General features: G+C 38.3%; 1 long non-coding RNA gene across 1 annotated transcript in view; it reads left to right on the plus strand.

The window, feature by feature from the left end:
• 1700022A22Rik (RIKEN cDNA 1700022A22 gene) overlaps positions 1–17,152 on the plus strand; it is a 49,315-nt gene that overhangs the window by 18,656 nt on the left and 13,507 nt on the right. The window contains exon 3 of the long non-coding RNA NR_045509.1: positions 10,665–10,766. This is a non-coding gene — a long non-coding RNA (RIKEN cDNA 1700022A22 gene). The remainder of the gene's footprint in view (positions 1–10,664; positions 10,767–17,152) is intronic.

Here is a 17,152-nt window from a genome sequence, read left to right on the forward strand (position 1 = left end):
TCTTTGGTCTTCCTTCTTGAGTTTCATGTGTTTTGCAAATTGTATCTTGCGTAGTCTAAGTTTCTGGGCTAATATCCTCTTATCCGTAAGTGCATATCAAGTGTGTTCTTTTGTGATTGGGTTACCTGACTTAGGATGATATCCTCCAGATCCATCCATTTGCCTAAGAATTTCATAAATTTATTTTTAATAGCTGAGTAGTATTCCATTGTGTAAATGTGCCACATTTTCTGTATCCACTCAACTGTTGAGGGACATCTGGGTTCTTTCTGGGTTCTGGCTATTATAAATAAGGCTGCTATGAACATAGTAGAGTATGTGTCCTTATAACAAGTTGGAAATTCTTCTGGGTCTATGCCCAGAAGAGGTATTTCTGGATCTTCCAGTAGTACTATATCCAATTTTCTGAGGAACTGCCAAACTCATTTTCAGAGTGGTTGTACCATCTTGCAGACCCACCAGCAATGGATGGAGAAATGTTCCTCTTTCTCCACATCCTCTCCAGCATCTGCTGTCATCTGAATTTTTGAACTTAGCCATTCTGACTGGTGTCAGCTGGAATCTCAGGGTTATTTTGATTTACATTTCCCTGATGACTAAGGATGTTGAACATTTTATGAGGTGCTTCTCAGCCATTCAGTATTCATCAGTTGAGAATTTGTTGTTTAGCTCTGTACCCCATTTGTAATAGGGTTATGTGATTTTCTGAAGTCCTTTATATATATTGCATATTAGTCCCCTATCTGATTTAGCATTGATAAAGATCCCTTCTCAATCTGTTGGTGACCTTTGTGTCTTACTGACTGTGTCTTTTGCTTTACAGAAGCTTTTCAATTTAAAAAAAAATTATGAGGTATTTTCCTTATTTACATTTCCAATGCTATCCCAAAAGTCCCCTATACCCTGTCCCCCACTCCCCTACCCACCTACTCCCACTTCTTGGCCCTGGTATTCCCCTGTACTGAGGCATATAAAGTTTGCACGACCAATGGGCCTCTCTTTCCACTGATGGCCGACTATGCCATCTTCTGATATATATGCAGCTAGAGACACGAGCTCCAGGGGCTACTAGTTAGTTCATATTGTTGTTCCACCTATAGGGTTGCAGATCCCTTTAGCTCCTTGGGTACTTTCTCTAGCTCCTCCATTGGGGTGAAGCTTTTCATTTTTATGAGATCCCATTTGTTGGTTCTCTATCTTACAGCAGATGCAATTGCTGTTCTTTTCAGGAATTTTTCCCCTCTGCACATATTTTTGAGGCTTTTCCCCACTTTCTCCTCTATAAGTTTCAGTGTCTCTAGTTATATGTGTGGTTTCTTGATCTACGTAGACTTCAGCTTTGTAAAAGGAGAAAAGAATGGAAAAGAGTGGACCAATTCCCATTCTTTTACATGATAACTGTCAGTTGTGCCAGCACCATTTGTTGAAAATGCTGTCTTTTTTCCACTGGCTGGTTTTAGCTCCTTAGTCAAAGATCAAGTGACCATAGGTGTGTGGGTTAATTTCTAGATCTTCAATTCTATTCCATTGAACTACCTGTCTGTCACTATACCAGTCCCATGAAGTTTTCATCACAATTGCTCTGTAGTACAGCTTGAGGTCAGGCACGGTGATCCCACCAGAGGTTCTTTAATTATTGAGAATAGTTTTTGTTATCCTAGGTTTTTTGTTATTCCAGATAAATTTGCAAATTTCTCTTTCTAACTCACTGTAGAATTGAGTTGGAATTTTGATGAGGATTGAACTGTATCTGTGGTTTGCTTTAGGCAAGATAGCCATTTTGACTATATTAATCTTGACAATCCATGAGCATGGGAGATCCTTCCATCTTCTGAGAAATTTTTCAATTATTTTCTTCAGAGACTTGAAGTTCTGGTCATACAGATTCTTTCACTTCCTTATTTAGAGTCACACCAAGGTAATTTATATTATTTGTGACTATTGTGAAGCATGTTGATTAATTAATTGCTTCTCAGCCCGTTTATCCTTTGTATAGAGAAAGGCCAATGATTTGGTTGAGTTAATTGTATATCCAGCTAGTGGACTGAAGATTTTTATCGGGTTTCTGGTGAAATTTTTAGGGTTACCTACATATACCATCATATCATCAGAAAAGAGTAATATTTTTACCTCTTCCTTTCCAATTTGTATCCCCTTGATCTCCTTGTGTTGTTTAATTGCTCTGGCTAAGACTTCAAGTAATATATTGAATATGTAGGGAGAACATGGGTAGCCTTGTCTAGTCCCTGATTTTAGTGGGAATGATTCAATTTTCCATTTAGTTGGCTACTGGTTTGCCATATATTGCTTTCATTATGTTTAGGTATGGGCCTTGAATTCCTGATTTTTCTGAGACTTTTATCATGAATGGGAGTTGGATTTAGTCACATCATTTCTCAGCACTTAAGGAGATGATCATGTAGTTTTTTTTTCCTTTAAGTTTATTTATATAGTGGATTATGTTGATGGGTTTCTGTATATTAAACCATTGCTGCACCCCTGGGATGAAGCCTACTTGATCATGTTGGATGAGTTTTTTGATGTGTTCTTGAATTTGGTTTGGGAGAACTTTATTGAATATTTTTTGCATCGATATTCATGAGGGAAATTGGTCTGAAGTTCTCTTTTTTGTTGGGTCTTTATGTGTTTTATGTATCAGAGTAATTGTGGCTTCATAGAATGTAGTAGAGTACCTTCTGTTTCTATTTTGTGGAATAGTTTTCCAGCCTTTCATTCTGAGGTAGTGTCTATCTTTTTCTCTGAGATGAGTTTCCTGTATGAAGCAAATTGTTGGGTCTTGTTTATGTAACCAGTCTGTTAGTCTGTGTCTTTTTATTGGGGAATTGAGTCCATTGATATTAGAAGATATTAAGGAAAAGTAATTGTTGCTTCCTCTTATTTTTGTTGTTAGAGTAGGGATTCTGTTCTTGCAGCTGTCTTCTTTTAGGTTTGTTGAAGGATTACTTTCTTGCTTTTTCTAGGGTGTAGTTTCCGTCCTTGTGTTGGTGTTGTCCCATTATTATCCTCTGAAGGGCTGGATTAATTGAAAGGTATTGTGTGAATTTGTTTTTGTCATGGTATAGTTTGGCTTCTGCATCTATTGTAATTGAGAGTTTTGCTGGGTATAGTAGCCTGGGCTGGCATTTGTGTTCTCTTAGGGTCTGTATAACATCTCTCCAGGATCTTCTGGCTTTCATAGTCTCTGGTGAAAAGTCTGGTATAATTCTAATAGGTCTGCCTTTATGTTACTTGACCTTTTTCCCTTACTACTTTTAATATTCTGTTTTTATTTAGTGCATTTGTTGTTCTGATTATTATGTGCCAGGATGAATTTCTTTTCTGGTCCAGTCTATTTGGAGTTCTGTAGGTTTTTTTGTATGTTCATGGGCATCTCTTTCTTTATGTTAGGGACGATTTCTTTTATAATTTTGTTGAAGATATTTACTGGCCCTTTAAGTTGAAAACCTTCATTTTCATCTATACCTATTATCCTAAGGTTTGGTCTTCTTGTTGTATCCTGGATTTCCTGGGTGTTTTTAGCTAGGATCTTTTTGCATTTTGCATTTTCTTTGATTGCTGTGTCCATGTTTTCTATGGAATCTTCTGCACCTGAGATTCTTTCTTCCATCTCTTGTATTCTGTTGCTGATGCTCACATCTATGGTTCCTGATTTCTTTCCTAGGATTTCTATCTCCAGAGTTGTTTCTCTTTGTGTTTCTTTATTATTTCTACTTCCATTTTTAGTTCTTAGATGGTTTTGTTCAATTCAATCACCTGTTTGGTTGTTTTTTTCCTGTAATTCTTTAAGGGATTTTTTTGTTTCCTCTTTAAGGACTTCTACCTGTTCAGCAGTGTTTTCCTGTAATTCTTTGAGGGATTTTTGTGCTTCTTCTTTAAGGTCTTCTAACTGTTTACTAGTGTTCTCCTGTATTTCTTTAAGTGAGTTATTAGTGCCCTTCTTTAAATCCTCTACCAACATCATGAGATATGATTTGAAATCCGAATCTTGCCTTTTGGGTGTGTTTGGGTATCCAGGAATTCGCTGTGGTTGGAGTGCTGGGTTCTGAAGATGCTGAGTTGTCTTGATTTCTATTAATAAGATTCTTTTTTTTTTTTTTTTTTTTTTTGTCTTTTGAGACAGGGTTTCTCTGTATAGCCCTGGCTTTCCTGTAACTCACTTTGTAGACCAGGCTGGCCTCAATCTCAGAAATCTCCCTGCCTTTGCCTCCCGAGTGCTGGGACTAAAGGTGTATCCACTATGCCTGGTTCCTATTAGTAAGATTCTTACATTTGCCTTTGCCATCTGATAATCCTTGGTGATAGATGATCTAACTGTCTCTGTCTAGATCTTACCTCCTGTAATTTTGTTTGCTTCTCTCATCACTCCTGGGATTCCAACTCTCTCTTGAGTCCCAGTGGTCAGAGCACTCTCTGCAGACAAGTTCTCCTCTTGCAGGGAAGGTGCGCAGAGTTCTGGAGCTCAGCTCTGCCACCTGGCTAAAGATGAAGGCCTGAAGGTACCCTGTCCAAGAAGCTCTGTTACTTCTGTGGCCTGCGTGCTCTCCTGTGCAGACTGGTCTCTGAGAGACCTGAGATACAAGATGACTCTCTCACCTGCATCCTGGTGTCCTAAATTTTTTGTCTTATGCATTCTAATTTGTGTAAGGTGGAATCACATGGTCAATCTGATTTTCATTTCCCTGATGTCTAAGGACTTTAAATGAATTTTTAAGTGATTCTCAGCCATTAAAGATTCCTTGGTTGTGAATTCTCTGTTTAGTTCTGTACCCCGTTTTTGATTGGGTTGTTTGGTATTTTGGAGGTTAGCTTGAATTCTTTATATATATTGGATATTAACTCACTATCAGACATGGGATTAATGAATACTTTTCCCAATCTAGGTTGCCAATTTGTCCTATTGTCCACATCCTTTGCCATACAGAAGCTTTAGAATTTCATTAGGTCTGGTTTATTGTAAGGAAGAAGACAAAGAAACAATACCATGGAAATCAAGCCTAGAGTGTGTGTGAGTGAGTATGATGAAGTTGAACTAAGGTAAATGCTTGATGAAATAATGTGTGAACGTATAAATTATGATTGACTAAGAGTAAATTAAAAACCCTGGTCTGGCACTGTGACTGACTCATTCCTGGAGTCTCACAGAGATGCCCTCATGACAAGATATCCAGTCCACTGACCCAGCAACCTGTCACTGCACGAAAAACCCACACCTCTGATCGAGTTCCATATGGACTGGAAGCAGAAGGAAACTTACCTGATGTGCTGCCACCAAGCCTGGCTGTGACATTGGGCCAGACTGAAGGTTAGTGGTGTGTGTGTGTGTGTGTGTGTGTGTGTGTGTGTGTGTGTTTGAACATATGCGATCCCATTTCGCTACTTATTGCTACTCATGAATAAACAAGTTTGTAACCTGACCTCCAAGTACAAGGCTTCCTTCTAGCCTCTGTCCCCAATCCCGATCCTTTACAATTATCAATGATTGTAGTGTTTTCTTTATAAATATAGATGCCCTTCCGTTTGGAGCATAGATGTTAAAAATTGAGAATTCATCTTGGTAGAGTTTACTTTTATGAGTATGAAATGTCCCTCCATATCTTTTTTGATAACTTTAGGTTGAATGTCTATTTTAATTCTATGTTAGAATGGTTATTCCACTTAGATTTTACCTTAGTACAAAGAGATAGGAATGGCATCAGGAAAATGCAAATCAAAACAACCCTGAGATTCCACCTCACACCAGTCAGAATGGCTAAGATCAAAAATTTCCTCAGGTGAGAATTCTTTGTTCAGTTCTGAACCCCATTTGTTAATGGGGTCTAGAGAGAGTAACACTCCTCCATTGTTGGTGGGATTGCAAGCTTGTACAACCTCTCTGGAAATCAATCTGGCGGTTCTGGAGAAAATTGGACATAGTACTACTGGAGGATCCCGCAATACTTCTCCTGGGCATATATCCAGAAGATGTTCCAACTGTTAAGAAGGACACATGCTCCACTATGTTCATAGCAGCCTTATTTATAATAGCCAGAAGCTGGAAAGAACCCAGATGCCCCTCAACACAGGAATGGATACAGAAAATGTGGTACATTTACACAATGGAGTTCTACTCAGCTATTAAAAAGAATGAATTTATGAAATTCCTAGGCAAATGGATGGACCTGGAGGGCATTATCTTGAGTGAGGTAACCCAATCACAAAAGAACTTCCATGATATGTACTCACTGATAAGTGGATATTATCCCAGAAACTTAGAATAACCAAGATACAAGATACAATTTGCAAAACACATGACTCAAGAACAACAAAGACCAAAGTGTAGACACTTTGCCCCTTCTTAGAATTGGGAACAAAACACCCATGGAAAGAGTTACAGAGACAAAGTTTGGAGCTGAGACGAAAGGAGAGACCATCTAGAGACTGCCATACCCGGGGATCCATCCCATAATCAGCCTCCAAATGCTGACACCATTGCATACACTATCAAGAATTTGCTGAAAGGACCCTGATATAGCTGTCTCTTGTGAGGCTATGCTGGTGCCTAGCAAACACAGAAGTGGATGCTCACAGTCAGCTATTGGATGGATCACAGGGCCCTCAATGGAGGAGCTAGAGAAATTACCCAAGGAGCTAAAAGGGTCTGCAACCCTATAGGTGGAACAATAGTATGAACTAACCAGTACCCCCGGAGCTCGTGTCTCTAGCTTCATATATATCAGAAGATGGCCTAGTTGGCCATCATTTGGTCTTGCAAACTTTATATGCTTCAGTATGTGGGAATGCCAGGGCCAAGAAGTGGGAGTGGGTGGGTAGGGGAATGGGAGGTGGTATGGGGGACTTTTGGGATAGCATTGGAAATTTAAATGAAGAAAACACCTAAAAAAAAAAAAAGAATGGTTACTCCAGTTTTTTTCTTGGGACTATTTGCTTAGACATTTTTCCCCTGTCTTTTACTATGAGGCAATGTTTGTCTTTGTCAATGAAGTGTGTTTCTTGTATTCAGCAAAATTTTGGTCCTGTTTACATAACCACTTTGTTAGTCTATTTTTATTGGGGCATTGAGTCCATTGATATTAAGAAATATTAAGTAAAGGTAATTGTTGCTTCCTGTTACTTTTGTTGTTAGAGTTCTAATTCTGTTCATGTGGCTATCTTCTTTTATGTTTATTGAAAGATTACTTTCTTGCTCTTTCTAGGGCATAGTTTTACTATGAAGGAGTAGTATATTTTATCAAATGCTTTTTAGCATCTAATGTGATGATCATATGATTTTTTTTTTCTTTGAGTTAGTTCTTATAATGAATTTACTTTAAGGACTTTTGTATAATGAACCAACTTTGCATCTCTGTGATGAAGCCTACTTGATCATAGGGAATGCTGGATTTAATGTGTTCTTTGATCTGGTTTGTTAGAATTTTTTAGATTTTGCATATATATACATATATATATATACATATATATATATGTATATATATATATATATATATATATATATATATATATAGAGAGAGAGAGAGAGAGAGAGAGAGAGAGAGAGATTCATAAACAAAATTGGTCTGAAGTTATTTTTTGTTGCACCCTTTTGTGGTTTAGATATCAAAGTAACTGTGGCTTCTAGAATGAATTCAGTAGTGGTTCTTCTATCTCTATTTATGGAATAGTTTGAGAATTGTTGCTATTAGTTCTTTTTTGAAGGTGTTGTAGATTTCTGCAATAAAGTCATCTGGATGTGGGCTTTTTGGGGGGTAGGGTGAGGTTAATGAATTCTTGTATTTCACTAGGACATATAGGCCAGGTTAGATGCATTACCTGCTTTTTACTAGCTTGGAACATGGTATCTGTCTAGAGAATCATTGCTTTCAACTTGATTTTACCATTTTGTTGAGTATAGACTTTAGTAGTAGAATATGAAGACTTGTTTTTTAATTTCCTCAGTTTCATTTGTTGTGTTTCCCTTTTCAATTCTGATTTTATTAATTTGGATATTGTTTCTGTGCCCTTTAGTTAGTTTCTCCAGGGGTTTATTTATCTTATTTATTTTCTCAAAAAAAAACCCCAAAACAAAACAAAAACAAACAAACCAATTTTTGGTTTTATTGATTGTTTTTGTATAGTTCTGTGTTTCGATGTGGCTGATTTCAGCCCTGAGTTTAACTGTTTCCTGCAGTCTACTCCTCTTTGGTGTATCTGCTTCTTTTTGTTCTAGAGCTCTCAGGTGTGCTGTTAAGTTGCTATTGTAGGATCTCTCCAACTTCTTTACCATGTCAATTAGTGCTATGAATTTTCCTTTTATCACTGCTTTCACTGTGTCACATAAATTTGGGAATACTGTATCATCATCTTCTTTGAATTCCAGGAAGTCTTTATTTTCTTCCTTTATGTCTTCCCTGTCAAGTTATCATTGAGTAGAGGTTATTCAGTTTCCATGTATATGTGTCTGTTTTTCTGTGTTTATTTTGTTTGTTTGTTTGTTTGTTTGTCTGTTTTTCCTTAATCCATGGTGATCTGATAGGATGTATGGGATTATTTCAACCATCTTGAGTCAATTGAGGTTTTTTTGTACCCAATCATATGCTCAATTTTGAGAAGGTACCATGAGGTGATGAGAAGAAGGTCTATTTGCTTTTTTTAGGGTGAAATGTTCTATATATATATCTGTTAAATCCATATGGTTCATAACCTCTATTAGTTTCATCTGTGTCTCTGTTTAGTTTCTGTTTCAATAACCTGTCCATCAGTAAGAGTGGGGTGTCTAAGCCTCCCAATATTATTGGTTGGCATTCAATGTCTATTTTGAGCTTTAGTAAAGTTTCTTTTATGAATATGGGTGCCTTTGCATTTGGGGCATAGATGCTAAGAAATGAGACTTTCTCTTGGTAGATCTTTCTTTGATGAGTATTACATGTCCTTCCTCATCTCAATGGATAACTTTTGGTTGAAAGTCCATTTAATGAATAATAGGATGATTTGTTTCTTGGGACCATTTGCTTCTGTCTTTGTTATTTAGGTGTGTTTCTTATATGCAGTAAAATCCTGGATTATGTTTGAATATCCAGTCTTTTAGTGTATATCTTTTTATTGGGGAATTATCATTGATATTGAGAGATACTAAAGGCTAATGATTGTTTGTTACTGTTATGTTTGTTTTTGTAGATAGCATTATATGTATATAATTCTGTCCTTTTGGTTCTTGTTGTGAGATTATTAATATCTTATTTTTTCTTTGTTATAGGTATTCTTCTTTTATAGAGCTTTCCTTCTAGAATACTCAATAGGCTTGGATTGGTAGATAGATATTGTTTGAATTTGGTTTTGTTCTGGAATATTTTGATTTTTTATCTAAGTTGACTGAGAGTTTTGCTGATTATAGTAGCCTGGGCTGGCATTTTTGTCCCCTTAGGGTCTTCATGATCTCTGTCCAGGCTATTCTGGCTTTTAGTGTGTCTGGTGTAATTCTGGTAGATCTGCCTTTATATGTTACTTGGTATTTTTCACTTATACCTCTTAATATTATTTCTTTGTTTTGTGCATTTAGTGTTTTGATTATTATATGACCAGAGGATTTTCTTTTCTAGTCAAATCTATTTGGTTTTCTATAGGCTTCTTGTACATTGTGTCAATCTCTTCCTTTAGTTTAGAGAAGTTTTATTCTATGATTTTTCTAGAAGAGGTTTTTCAGGTCCTTTGAAATGGGAATCTTCATTCTTCTCTGTTCCCATTATTCTTAAGTTTGGTCTTTACATTGTGTCCTGGATTTCTTGGATGTTTTGGGTTAGGGTTTTTTTTTTTTTTTTTTTTATTACGTATTTTCCTCAATTACATTTCCAATGCTATCCCAAAAGTCCCCCACACCCTCCCCACCCACTCCCCTACCCACCCATTCCCATTTTTGGTCCTGGCGTTCCCTTGTACTGGGGCATATAAAGTTTGCGTGTCCAATTGGCCTCTCTTTCCAGTGATGGCCGACTAGGCCATCTTTTGATACATATGCAGCTAGAGTCAAGAGCTCCAGGGTACTGGTTAGTTCATAATTTTGCACCTACAGGGTTGCAGATCTCTTTAGCTCCTTGGATACTTTCTCTAGCTCCTCCATTGGGGGCCCTGGGTTAGGGGTTTTTAATGCTTTAAATTTTAACAGTTTTGTCAATATCATGTAACATATCTATACACCTGAGATTCTCTCTTCTGTCTCTTGAATTCTGTTGGTGATGCTTACATCTGTAATTCCTGACCCCTTTCCTAGGTTTTCCAATGTAATTGTTGCCTCCTTTTGTGTTTTCTTTAGGACTTGGGCCTCTTTGTTCAATTCCTTTACCTGTATGATTGTCTTTTCTTATATTTCTGTAAGATATTTATTTTTTTCCCTTTTAAGGGCTTCTACCTGTTTACCCATGTTCTGTATTTCTTTCAGTGAGTTATTTATATCCTCCTTAAAGGACTATATTGTCTTCAAGGGATAGGATTTTATGTCAGAGTCATTGTTTTCAGGTCTACTGGGGTATCCAGGCCTTGCTGTGGTGAAAGAATTGAGTTCTGATGATGCCAAACTATATTGGCTTCTGTTGCTTATGGTCTTGTATTTGTTTTCCTCTTGTCATCTCATTATCTATGGTGCTACTACCTTCTTTATCCTTGTGTTATTTCAGGTTTCCTGTGATGCCTGTGGCCATGGCTATCGCAGACCTCCTGTAAGGCCTTCAGACTCTAGTGTCTTCAGAGGGACAGACAAGCTGCTGTTTTGCTGCCCTGTGAGTAACAGCTCTCCTGGGAGATCTTCAGTTTGTAGCGTCTTCAGTGGAGCAGATAAACTGGTGATCTGTTTCCCAGTGTTTATCAGACCTCTTGGGAGGCTTTCAGACTGTTGGTTCTTCAGAACAGCAGTCAAGTTGTGTCCCTGTGTATACCTGTTCTCTTGGTAGGCCTTCAGCCCGTGGGGACTGTTGCCATGCATGCACCAAAACTCCTGGAGGCCTTCAGACAGTTGGGTCTTCAGAGGAGCAGACAAGCTGGTAATCTGCCCTGGCAGAAGTTGCAGGCCAGAAGGAGAGTAGAGATTGGGGGCGTGGCTTGGAGGAGGTGTTCAGTCCCGAGTCTACTGTGCTGCTCAGGGTTTCCAGCTCTTGCCGTTGTTTGGGAATTTCCTTTACCCATTGCCCTGCACACAGCAGAACTTCTGTAAGATCCTTAGACTGTGGAAACACACAAGTTGGTATTCTGCCCCAGTAGAAGGCTGATACAGTATATTTAAGTAACAAGGAGAGTGGGAAAATCTATGAAGTTGACATTTATCTATGTTTACAATAAAATATAGTTAATAAAAATACAAATATTGTGATTGGTACAATTCAGTTATTTTCACATTAACACCTTCATATTTTCAAATATGTCTCTATAAACTACATAACATCTTTTGTATCTCTTTCAATTTTCTCCAATCACAGAGCACTGACGAATAATAGCAATTTATATAGAATAGCTTGAGGTTATATTACATTCATTTTCAGAATTTGCACATTACTTTCTATGATATTCTAATTCACTGCTTTAATAAATACAAAAATGAAGGGAACATACACTGTTAAAAATCTCACTTATTATCCAAAGGTTTCTAATAAAAGCTAATGAAGTCTTGCTTCCAAAGGCAATTTTACTGTTTAAATATTCATTTCCTAGCAACACATAGGCAAAATAAACATAATTTCTAAGGCTGTTGGGTAAGGATCACTATTGCAACTGCAAATTGATGTGGCTATATATTAATAAATTCAAATTCTTTCAATAGCAATACACAGATATCAAATTGTTATTGCAAATTATGGTACTCTTAATATCCAAGGTCAAAACTAATAATCAATTGAGTCAGTATGTATTCCTTTATCAATGCAAATTAAACTAATATATGTAATATCCTTATCTGGTAAAAGAAACAAATTAATCTCTTCAATTTATGTATAATGAGTATAGGTATTAATCTATGGTTATTTATTGTTGAGAAATTTTCTTCCAATTTATAAAGAAACTGAATTTCTTACCATTTTGATAATAATCTCATCTTTTTAGCTAATATATTAAGTGAGAACTTTTTGTACTTTTCTGATTTCAAGGACTACTTACTCAATGGTTTATACTCACATTTGAAGTTTTAGAAGTGGGAACAGCAAATTAAAGATAACATGGTATTTGTCTTTGTAAGTCTATGCTATATAATGTAGTATAATCTCTTCTGGGTTACTCCATTTCCCTCAAATATATTATTATTCCAATTTCATCACAGCAGAATAGAATCCCATTGTATGTATTCCATTTTCATTATTCATACATTTGTGGAAAGATATTTGTAGTTTCCACTATAGCTATTTTGTATAGGGCAATAGGAACACTACTGAGCAAATATCTGAGGAGTAGGGGGTTGAGTATATGCTAAAGAATGATATAGCTGGATAATATGTGTCTTAGTCAGGGTTTCTATTCCTGCACAAACATCATGACCAAGAAGCAAGTTGGGGAGGAAAGGGTTTATTCGGCTTACACTTCCATGCTGCTGTTCATCACCAAAGGAAGTCAGGACTGGAACTCAAGCAGGTCAGGGAGCAGGAGCTGATGCAGAGGCCATGGAGGGATGTTCTTTACTGGCTTGCCTCTCCTGGCTTGCTCAGCCTGCTTTCTTATAGAACCAAGACTACCAGCCCTGAGATGGTCCCACCCACAAGGGGCCTTTCCCCCTTGATCACTAACTGAGAAAATGCCTTACAGTTGGATCTCATGGAGGCATTTCCTCAACTGAAGCTCCTTTCTCTGTGATAACCCCAGCTGTGTCAAGTTGACACAAAACTAGCCAGTACAATTGACCCCTTGTCAACTTGACACACAAAAACATCACTAGTAAGCCTCAACCCTTACAATCTTATTCATCCCCATTCTAAATAACTTTAAAAGTCCCACAGTCTTAACATATTCTTAAAATTTCAATCTCTTTAAAATATCCATCTCTTTTAAAATTCAAAGTCTTTTTACAATTAAAAGTCTCTTAACTGTGGGCTCCACTAAAACAGTTTCTTCCTTCAAGAGGGAAAATATCAGGGCATAGTCACAATCAAAAGCAAAAGTCAATCTCCAACCGTCCAATGTCTGGGATCCAACTCACGATCTTCTGGGCTCCTCCAAGGGCTTGGGTCACTTCTCCAGCCAGGCCCTTTGTAGCACACACATCATCCTCTAGGCTCCAGATGCCTGTACTCCACTGCTGCTGCTGCTCTTGGTGGTCATCTCATGGTACTGGCATCTCTAAAACACTGCATGACCCCTTCAGTCCTGGGCCTTCAATTGCAACTGAGGCTGCACCTTCACCAATGGCCTTCCATGGCCTCTCACAGTGCCGAGCCTCAGCTGCTTTGCGTGACCCCTTCATGCCTTCAAAACCAGTACCACCTGGGTGACCCTTACATATTACCAAGTCCCACTGCAGCAGGAGTACAACCTTGGCCATCTCTGGAACACAGCCTCTTTGTGCTTTCAGAAAACACTTCCAGAAGATGTCACCTCAATGATGCTGGTCTCTTCTTAATCACCGCTAATTTCTTAGCTCCAGCTAACCAGCATCAATAGTCCCAGTAATGCAAAGGTTTTGCTTTAGTAGTTCTGGTATCTTGTTAATCACAACTGATTCTTCAGTCCCAGCTAACCAGAACCACAGAATAATCAAACTCCAAAATAGCAATGTCCCTGAAAAGAGTCTTTAATTTTCCCTCTGAAACTTCACAAGCCAGGCCTCCATCTTCTGCACTGTTCTCAACATTATCTTCCAAGCTCCTACACAACATCCGACAGAGCTCTTAACAACGAATGGATCTTCAAGCCCAAAGTTCCAAAGTCCTTCCACAGTCCTCCCCAAAACATGGTCAGGTTGTCACAGGAATACCCCACTCTGCTGGTACCAATTTGTCTTAGTCAGGGTTTCTATTCCTGCACAAACATCATGACCAAGAAGCAAGTTGGGGAGGAAAGGGTTTATTCGGCTTACACTTCCATGCTGCTGTTCATCACCAAAGGAAGTCAGGACTGGAACTCAAGCAGGTCAGGGAGCAGGAGCTGATGCAGAGGCCATGGAGGGATGTTCTTTACTGGCTTGCCTCTCCTGGCTTGCTCAGCCTGCTTTCTTATAGAACCAAGACTACCAGCCCTGAGATGGTCCCACCCACAAGGGGCCTTTCCCCCTTGATCACTAACTGAGAAAATGCCTTACAGTTGGATCTCATGGAGGCATTTCCTCAACTGAAGCTCCTTTCTCTGTGATAACCCCAGCTGTGTCAAGTTGACACAAAACTAGCCAGTACAATATGGAAGATTTGTTTTTAGATTCTGAGATTTTTCTATACTAATTTTAGAGTGGCTGGGCCAATTTTCATTCCTTCCAAAAGTCACAGAGGCTACATATTTTACCCTCAATCATCCTCAAATTTGCTATTGGTTGTTTTATTGATTTTTTTTAAACTTCTTTTTTTTTTAATTAGGTATTTTCAATGCTATCCCAAAGGTCCCCCATACCCACCCCCCCAATCCCCTACCCACCCACTGCCCATTTTTGGCCCTGGTGTTCCCCTGTACTGGGGCATATAAAGTTTGCAAGTCCAATGGGCCTCTCTTTGCAGTGATGACCGACTAGGCCATCTTTTGATACATATGCAGCTAAAGACAAGAGCTCCCGGGTACTGGTTAGTTCATATTGTTGTTCCACCTATAGGGTTGCAGTTCCCTTTAGCTCCTTGGGTAATTTCTCTAGCTCCTCCATTAGGGGCTGTGTGACCCATCCAATAGCTGACTCTGATCATCCACTTCTGTGTTTGCTAGGCCCCAGCATAGTCTCACAAGAGAGAGCTATATCAGGGTTCTTTCAGCAAAATCTTGCTAGTGTATGCAATGGTGTCAGCATTTGGAAGCTGATTATGGGATGGATCCCTGCATATGGCAATCACTAGATGGTCCATCCTTTCGTCACAGCTCCAAATTTTGTCTCTGTAACTCCTTCTATGGGTGTTTTGTTCCCATTTCTAAGAAAGGGTAAAGTGTCCACACTTTGGTCTTCCTTCTTCTTGAATTCCATGCGTTTGGCAAGTTGTATCTTATATCTTGGGTATCCTAAGTTTCTGGGCTAATATCCACTTATCAGTGAGTACATATTGTGCGAGTTCCTTTGTGATTGGGTTTTATTGATTTTAAGGTATAATAAAAACTTAGACTTGTTTAAATTTAATTTCCTTAATTACTAAAGAAGATGAACATTTTTTGAGTTACTTAAAATGTACTTTTATGTCTTCTCAAAAGAACATTTGTTTAGAAGCCAAGCCCAATTTTAATTGGACCACTTGTTTCCTTGACAAATTATTTGTTCTTTGTACATCTTGACTATTAGTACAATTTCACATGTATAGCTCTATAATATTCTCATTTACTCTTTTTATTTATTTTCACACAGTTGATTAAAAAATGTTTGTTATATAAAAGGTTTCTATTTTGTTGCTGTTGTTTCCAATCATCAGTTGGCCTTAATCCCTTGAAAACTGAAAACTGATTACTGTTTTAAAACTTTTTCCCTACACTTTCCTTTTCTTTAAATTCTCTCTCTCTCTCTCTCTCTCTCTCTCTCTCTCTCTCTCTCACACACACACACACACACACACACACACACACACACACCCTTAAATATATAAATATAAATTGCTCAATAGATAAATTACTTATATGGTTTCAGAGTATATTATTAAGAAACTTCCTTGGGCTCTTGATTAGGGAAGATCGTTTCTCTTGCTTTAAGCTGTTCATGAATGCCAGTACATCTTTCTCTAAACTTGAGGTTCTGAGAGTTTTCTGCTTTCCAGGCTAGCATTTCTATTTGTGTTGTCTTTACTCCATTCTTGTTTGGGTACCCATGTTCATGAAAATTCTAAATGGGTCTAGCATATATGCTGGGTGATGCGAAATTTGAAAACATATTACAAACAAGATTGAAAGATGCACACATTATATATGAGTGAGAAATTCACCAGGCCTCATCTTCCACAGACATTTTCCCAGTGCACTCCATCAGTTCAAGTTTAATTTTTGTAATGGTGTGAATAAATTTTTCCATTAGAGGAATGGAGTGGTGGTTTCTGTGTACATATAATATTTTAGAATGGTATTAAACTATCTTTTTTGTTGTTTTGTTTTGTTTTGTTTTGAGACAGGGTTTCTTTGTGTAACCCTGGCTGCCCTGGAACTCACTCTGTAGACCAGGCTGACCTCAAACTCAGAAATCTGCCTGCCTTTGCCTCCCAAGTGCTGGGATTAAAGGCATGCACCACCACTGCCCAGCTATTAAACTGTATCTTAACATTCTTTTTGTTTGATAATTTGATTGAGTCTCTCTCTCTCTCTCTCTCTCTCTCTCTCTCTCTCTCCCTCCAAACCTTAGGTCAGTGATCCTGACTCTGAACGAGGGCAGGAAGGAGAAAGAAAGAAACAAGGAGGGTGAGAAAGAATTGAGAAGGGAGAAGCAATACAGAGAGACTACTTGGGCTTTCTGGACCTAAATTAAATGATATTTGAAGACAAAAACCTGAGGCATATGCATGGAATGGTTACACAGAACTGTTCTGGTGAGCATGACATATGGAGAGGCAAGCTTGCTACTACTGTTGCCAACAACAACCAACATGCCATCAAGAAAGAATAATGATCAACACACTCAACATGTCACTATTCTTTTTGTTTTTTAGTTTTATTTATTTTTATTTCATTTTTTTCTTTTATTGGATATTTTCTTTATGTACATTTTAAATGTTATCCCATTCCTGGTTTCCCCTCCAGAAATCCCCTATCCCTTCCTTCCTCCCCCTGCTTCTATGAGGGTGTTCCCTCACCCACCCATCCACTCCCTCCTCTCCACCCTGAGATTCCCCTATACTGGGACACCAAGCCTTCACAGAACTAAGGCGTCGCCTTCCATTGATGCCTGACAAGGCATCCTCTGCTACATGTGGGGCCGTAGGAGTGGGGGAATAAAGGAAGTGAAAGAAAACCCTTATCCTACAAGATTTCTGGTTCTCTGGGAAGGCGAACATGAGAGACTGAGTCAGCATGCTTTCCATGGTGGCTC

The sequence above is a fragment of the Mus musculus genome, chromosome 15 (genome assembly GCF_000001635.26).
Source record: "Mus musculus strain C57BL/6J chromosome 15, GRCm38.p6 C57BL/6J".
NCBI lineage: Eukaryota > Metazoa > Chordata > Mammalia > Rodentia > Muridae > Mus > Mus musculus.